Here is a 7,301-nt window from a genome sequence, read left to right on the forward strand (position 1 = left end):
AGTTCTTGTCTTAATGTTAGCAGCGTTGTCTCTTTTCTTCTGAGCTAATAGACTACTGCCAAGTCTGTGAACATCTGATGGCAAGTGCTGAGTCACAGACAAGACAGAAACTCATATATTTAGCAACCCGAGAGGAGCAGTTTCTTTTGCGGATGACAGTGTGTTAACATGTACATTGCAGAGTGTGAATGTCTGGGTGGGGAGGCGTGTAACATTGCATTACTGAGGCAGCAATCCACACTTAAGCTGTGAAGGCATATCCTTTCAGGAGGATTTGTTTCTCTTTTCCTCATTCCGGAAAGTTCAGACATGTCACTCTCCACCCATAGGAATGATGTAGCAGAAAGGAGCTAAGCTTCTAGAGCAGCTGCCCAGCCTTATTTGTTCAAGGACAGAAATTGAACTGGGTGGATCTGAAACTGAAGGAGTTCAGCCATCAGACTGATAAACAAGGTAAGCAAGGGAGCTTCAGCTCTCTTTGGTACTAGATGCTTTACCAAGACTTTTGCCTGAGGATTCTCACAACCTGGAATTACCCAACTATAGCATGGACATGCAGAATAAGCAGATGGAAACCACATCATACTAATGTCTGAAGAGAAGAATGAAACAAACCCACATTTTTCTGCTGGACACAGGCATTTTGTCTTCTGTTTCAGTAAGGGCTCACTAGTAGAATCAAAGCTGTCCACTGCATGCCCAAAGAGTATGTTACTTTGTTACTCTGAAATACCAGTTAAAACAAAAAAGAACACAAACCAAATATCACATTAATGTTTTCTGGCTTTAAAAGAATCCCATTTTAAACAGTAGCACTGGCTGAAATTTAAAACAGTTATCGAATGACACGTCAAACCTCAAACTAACAGCAGAAATTAAACGTATTGGTGATATTTAAGTGGTAAAGAGAACAAAATTATAAGAAAACCAACATTTCATATAACAAATTTTATTTTGAAAAATGTAAACGTCACTAACCATGCATACATGTTAAGACGATGCTTTACAGTTGTTAATTTTCTTCCTTTTTCCTTTTTTTTTTTTTACTGTTGTTGTATAGACATTATCACAATATATAATCTATGCAGTACAAAATACATAAAAAGTTACAGCAGAGCAAGTATAGATGAAATATATAACTGTACAACTGTAATACTTCAATGTAGTGATTTATAGAGTTGAAAGTGACCCACGGAAGTATTCATGTGCTGTAGACAGAACCGTCCAGGAGAAGAAGATGACACCAGTATCATTACAGTTCCCCAGATCTGAAAGTACATATGTAAACATGTGCAGACTTACTGGCACGCACATTGTCACCCACAGAGTCAGGCACACATGAATAAGCACATGTGCACATGCACACGAGTCCCCCACAATGCGCATACATGTAAGGAACAACAGCTGTAACCAGAGGTGAAACTAAACCACAAATCTCAAGACAAACCCAACCCAATCCAGATTCAAACTTTCCAAAGGCAGTGGTGTTTGGATCTAGGATTTTGGTTCAGACCCATCGCTAGTTAGAATGAAATGGATACCCATTTTTGCTCTGTAGACATCCCTTCATTATTCTGTGTGTAGTGCATACACACTGCTGTGTAGGTGTACACACACATACTATACACTTAAGTGCATACACTTAAAAAATCCATACAAAAAAAAAAAATCATATACTAGTGGATGGGTTTTTGCATTCTGTATTCTGGTTTATGGGCTAAACAGGTACAGCTTTGTTATTTTCTACTGCCTTAGGCTAGAGCTTTATAGAACCATAGAACCATAGAATGTCTTGGGTTGTAAGGGACCTCAAGGATCATCAAGCTCCAGCCGCTCTGCTGCATGCAAGGCCACCAACCTCCATATTTAATACTAGACTAGGCTGCCCAGGGCCCCATCCAGCCTGGATCTGAACATCTCCACGGGCATCCACAGCCTCTCTGGGCAGCTGTTCCAGCACCTCTCCACTCTCATAGCAAAGAGAGAATTATATTCCAAAATGTTGAAAACATAGATGTTCATCATATAGTTCACTAGTACAGACCATGTGTGAGCACCCAGTGCGTGAACACATGGTGTGAGGGAGTAAAACAGCACCTGAAAGTCAGTTTGTAGGCATCACCTCGTGAAATAAGTAAATCAAATGGCAATGGAAAGGCAAGCTTTAGTATGCAGAGTTCATTTTTCTTTTTCTTTATAAATTGGATTCTCCAAAACAATAATGCATTTCACACAGTACAAATCCTAGAACTCTTGGGAAGGAAAACTAGTTTGGATGTGAATACCTTGAAACAGGTAAGGTCCTCAGACAGCCTTTTCCTGTCTGGCTGCATGAAACAAGAAAAGCGCTGAACTTCTGGGAAGAAGGTAATGAGGTTTTAAGGGTGTACTCATGTTCACAGAACTAAAAGTTATGGCAAATATTAATGCAATACTCAAGGTAGGATGCATATGGGAATTAGGTGTTACCAAACGTAGGCTTCCGATGCTTGGTTATAAATATGTACTTCTGCAGTTATGTAAGCAAATGCTATGCATGTATTACAAAAGCAAGGAACAAGTAATTTTCAGATATAAAGAGTTCTCACAATAAAATCTAGCTGCCTGTGGTTTACCAGGACTGCTTTATGAGAAGGAGGATGATAAAGGAATCCTGGGCACAGGATAGGGTTAATGGAAGGGGTGAATGAGTTTCTAAGGGCAAGTCTTATATTAGCAAAAAGCAATCTCTTAGACATCTGGAAGACATTAATACTCCTTTCATTTCTGTCTGTTGTCACGTACTGCAATGCTAATATTAATAAACCTGTTCCTGGGTTCTGAAATTAAAAGAAAAAAATAATAATAATTAAGGCAATTTAATAGTTTGTGAGGATGCACCTCAACAGATTGCACAGGGATTGCAATGAGGAGTAGGAAAAAATTCACACCTTCCCACAGCAGTTACTTCCTGAGTGTGCAGTGCCAGCTGCTGGGTGATAAGACCAGATCAGGTCGCACATCTGGGAGGAACAACAAAAAGGTCAAAATGTGAGGTTGGTTTGGACAGGTAACCAGATCTAGAAATGCAAACTGTTAAGACTTCTTCTATCTGCAAAGCTGAGAAGAAACAATTGTGTGCAGAGTCGTAGGAGCTCGCTGTTGTTTCTGCTGCACAAACCCCCAGACTCTCACTTCACGTATGAGAATATTGAGTGAATATTTTTTTCTACATTCAGCACTGAAAACAACCAGAGGTTTGGAATTCTTTCGTATCCTAGAACTATCGATTATTAAGTATTTAATGGAGAGATCTGAAGCTCTAACTAGGTTCTTTAGCACTTGGCCGTTTGGCTGTCAGCCTGACGGGCTCTGAGGTGTTTACAGCTACAATGTTTAAAAGAAAAAGAGTTTCAATGGTAAGTTTCAGAGAATTCACTGCATGTGTGGCTGGGTTGGCTACACACAGACTCACAGCCTTCGTATTACATGAACTGGCTCAACTGGAAATTCAGCTTTGTCCCAGTCATTTTCTTCCCCTCATAGCCTTGAGTTATTATTGTTAGTAATCTCTATGAGGAAAATGCATAAAATGGTTTAGATTACTATTTGAGTTAAAGATTAACTAGTTTTTGTCTCAGAATAGGTTGTCCCATAATCTCTATTTCCCATAATCCTAGTACTAATAAAACATGGTAGGAGTATTCCTTCTGGAGGCTATAAAAATCTCAGTGTATATACTGATTCATGGCAAATGTTCCGCTCTAGTGAAGGGACTGGAGCAGTTCCTCCTCTGCTGAAGATTAAATGATGGTCTTGATGGAGAAGGGGATTTTAGAACAAGCTGAACTTAGAACACAACACCTATGACTTTTGCTGATACTTAGGTTATTTTTTCTCTCCACGTCCCTCTTGTGGTCTAATGGTAATGACAGATGTGTTTATGACTGGAAGTGTGTGCGCATGGCAAAGCTGACCTGTAAAATGCCTTTAGCTGGATATCTTAATTGCGCCTTCCCTGACTACAGCACAAGAACACTTTTATCAGTCACAGAAACGATTGGAATGTGAATTCCTCTTACCTGAATAGTATAAAGTTTTTGCATTTTTAAAATCTCAGTGGCTGAGATTTAAAAACAGAGATCTCTCGAGGTAAAACAATCAGACTTTCCCCTACTATGTACAGTGGTTAGGCAGCTCATCCCAGACATCCAGCAATGCTTGTTTTGCAAAAGAACCCTGTTCCTTCATTGTCTGTAAATGCAGTAGTAGAACTGTGTCTAGCATGACTTCCAATTCAGAAGGGGAAATTATGATTTTCTGGAGGTGAAATCTGAGGCAAATGAACATGAGAAAATACTGAAATATCTGCACTTTGAACTGTCTGTAAATTTATGCATACAATTATAGTATTAGGAATAACATATATATTATGGAAGTACCCATGAAGCTATTCAGGAATCTATATTAGCCTCTCACAGTTAATATACAGTACAAAAAAAACTCGCAGAATTGGATTGACGCAAGCTAGCAAGTAAGATATGCGCTCATTTGGAATGGGTAAGCATTAACTTGATATCAAATGGCATGTTTGGCATAGAGAGTTTTGTTTCATCGTGCTACACTCACCTGCATTTTAGAATATACAGTAAAAACAAGAAAACACCCAAAATTCCAGAATAAAAAAGACTGATTTATAGAATGCACCATCAGAACCAGCCAAAACAAAGCCGTGTCTCTAGGACATCACAGTGCTCTGGTTTTTTTGCTGTACTTCCTATCATACAAAACACGATGAAGGTCAACTTCCTTGTGCTCTGTCTTATGCCCAAACAGCTAAGATTCTCTTTGTCTTTTAAGCAGATATTCAGAAATAACAGAGCCTTTCTTTACACTGATATGTGTGTTTTTAAGAAACTTTAAGGAGAGTTAAAATGCCTTTTTTGTTGTTTTTGCAACACTTTTAAAGGCATATTTTATTTTTCTAGTCAGAATACCTTGTAATTTTCCTTTTATCAGTGACCATGATTGCGATACAACAGGAAACAGAGGCTGTCTTAAGCAATTTATCTTTCTAAGACACAACTGTACAGTAGGTAAGTACCTTGATAAACCAGTGATGGGCATTGGTTGTTACTGTATTCCTGTAGCTTGTTTAAAACAAGTAATTTTTAAGAAAAGGATAAAGGAAATCATTCAAGTCAGCGTGGTTTGGTTTTGTGTTCTGCTGGTCCCTGCTGCTCTGCAGTGCAGAGATCTTAAGTACTTGGAGAAAAAAGAATGCCTCTGAGATTCCGTGCCACTTTGTAATACAGTGTTACCCAGTGTAAACGCGTTTCCTCGTGATTTAGGTTATTTACGTAAGGCATCTTGTTTAGAATTATTTGCTCAGAATTTTATCTGGCATAAAACAAGCAAAAATAAGTAGTCGTTTATCAATTTCATGGTGATTTTTGGAATAGGAAGTCAGTTTGGGAGCCTCTCCAGCGCGGCGTGACAAGGTGGATTGCTGTCAAAAGCAGAGAGCAGTTTCAAGAAAGATCCTGCTTGGAGGCTCCCCAGTGTCGATGTATAGCCAGGAATACAAACAATAGAAGAGTCTGGTACTACATTCCAGTACTGGTTTGGTTTTTGTATTGTCTGCTTTTTTTTTCCCCAGTGTGTGAAAGAACCCAACAAAACACTTCTGAGTGCAAATATATTTACAGAGTAAGGCTGCGGTTAAGGGTGTGTCTTCATTGTAGTTATTGTGTAACATAAATATCCATCCCTGAGAAAGGAGAAGGAGGGGACACCATCCAACACAGTTGATTTGTAAGTGTTATGTATGTTCATGTTGTGCAATCTGGTCTTACAAAACTACTTTTTGACACCTGAGGTGAATTAAAATGTTTTTGTTTTTCTTTTTTTTTTAGATTTTCTCATTTTCTTAAAAAGAATAATCAAGAGGATCCGTTTGTGGTTGTAAAATGTATGAAATATTGAGACAGCAGGAGTCACTGAGTGGAATATGTAAGTCCTTATGTCCTTGAGGTTAGAATGGCTGCTCGTGTGGTTGGGTGAAGAAAATGTGACTGAAAATTGCAGTGGGAGGCAGCTCTTTACTGGTTTTATATATATATAAAAAGTAGGGGGCGGGGAAAGCAACGGGGTCTTTAAAATGTGTGCAACACAAACAGAACTCCGCATTGGGTATTAGAGGCAAAGTGCTGGCATCCAGTGCAGGTAGGTCTATGGGGAGCTGGCAGGGCTCATGGTTGGACTTGAGGCATCAGAGCGGCTGTAGTCACTGACAGACCCTGTTCTTGAATTACTGCCGCTTCGTCTCTTGAGCATGCTGGGGTGGAAGTTGGCGTGGCGGCGGGCATGCTTGGTCAGGTGGTCGCTGCGCATGAAGCGCTTCTCGCAGACGGGGCAGGCGAAGTGCTTCTCGCCCGTGTGAGTGCTGCGGTGCCGCGACAGTTCGTCCGAGCGGGCAAACTTCTTGTCACAGCCCTCCCAGCTGCATTCAAATGGCCGCTCACCTGCAGGAAGCAACATGGCATGGTTAGGAGATGCATGGCAACGTTATCCCTGTTTTTCATATGCAAAAGTTAGAGCAGAAAGGTTAGGGTGAGGTGGATGCTACTTGGCAAGGGGAGGGAGGCAGTTGCCTTCTCAACCTCAGTGGGAGGCCGCTGTGGAATTCCTTTTTAAAAAGTCTTTTAAATCAGACTGGTGCCTTGTTGAAAGTTACCTGTGTCCTGGCCTTTCACTGATGTCACGTTTCATATCTCTGGCAGTCTGTTAGATTTTACTTTTGGCATTGTGTTTGTACTGAATATTCACTTCCAAGCTGTCCCCGTGTCTGTCTACCTCACTGTAAAAGTGTTATGAAACCTCTTCCTATAGCTACGTGAAAATAGATGCAGTGAAAGTACAGGATGGCAATTCTAAGGCACCAAATGTGAGACTCTCACCTTGCATTCCCCACCACCATGCTTGTGTTTTCTGCATTTGCTGTGAGATGCAGTGTTTTCTCTTGTTCACTGCCTTAGGTCTTATTTAGGTGTATTTCAACTAGGTAAATGTCCCATTGTGAGGGCAGTGGCATGTTATCAGTAGCTATCTTAAAACCTGTGGCCTGTGATGCTGAGCGTAGGACCAGTGACCCCGTGAGCTGATATACTTCTCAGCAGATCTCAGACATAGCAGACATCTCTCCCAGGACAGGGCACTCATGCATGGCGGTCTCAGAGGCCTGCAGTGCAGCACTTGTAGTAGCTGTGCAGCCTGAGAAGGAGGCAGCAGCTGAGATGAACAGGACAGCATTCAGAACTAAA

At 40.6% G+C, this 7,301-nt stretch overlaps 1 long non-coding RNA gene across 1 annotated transcript; it reads right to left on the reverse strand.

Annotated features, from left to right (window-relative positions):
- Positions 1-1,021: 1,021 nt before the first annotated feature.
- LOC107318640 lies at positions 1,022-5,833 on the reverse strand. Its single transcript, XR_001557417.1, has 2 exons — positions 4,062-5,833; positions 1,022-3,002 (listed from the first exon to the last, which is right to left on the reverse strand). It is a non-coding gene; the product is annotated as an uncharacterized LOC107318640 (long non-coding RNA).
- Positions 5,834-7,301: the final 1,468 nt, after the last annotated feature.

Source organism: Coturnix japonica, chromosome 10, assembly GCF_001577835.2.
Source record: "Coturnix japonica isolate 7356 chromosome 10, Coturnix japonica 2.1, whole genome shotgun sequence".
NCBI classification, from domain to species: Eukaryota; Metazoa; Chordata; class Aves; order Galliformes; family Phasianidae; genus Coturnix; species Coturnix japonica.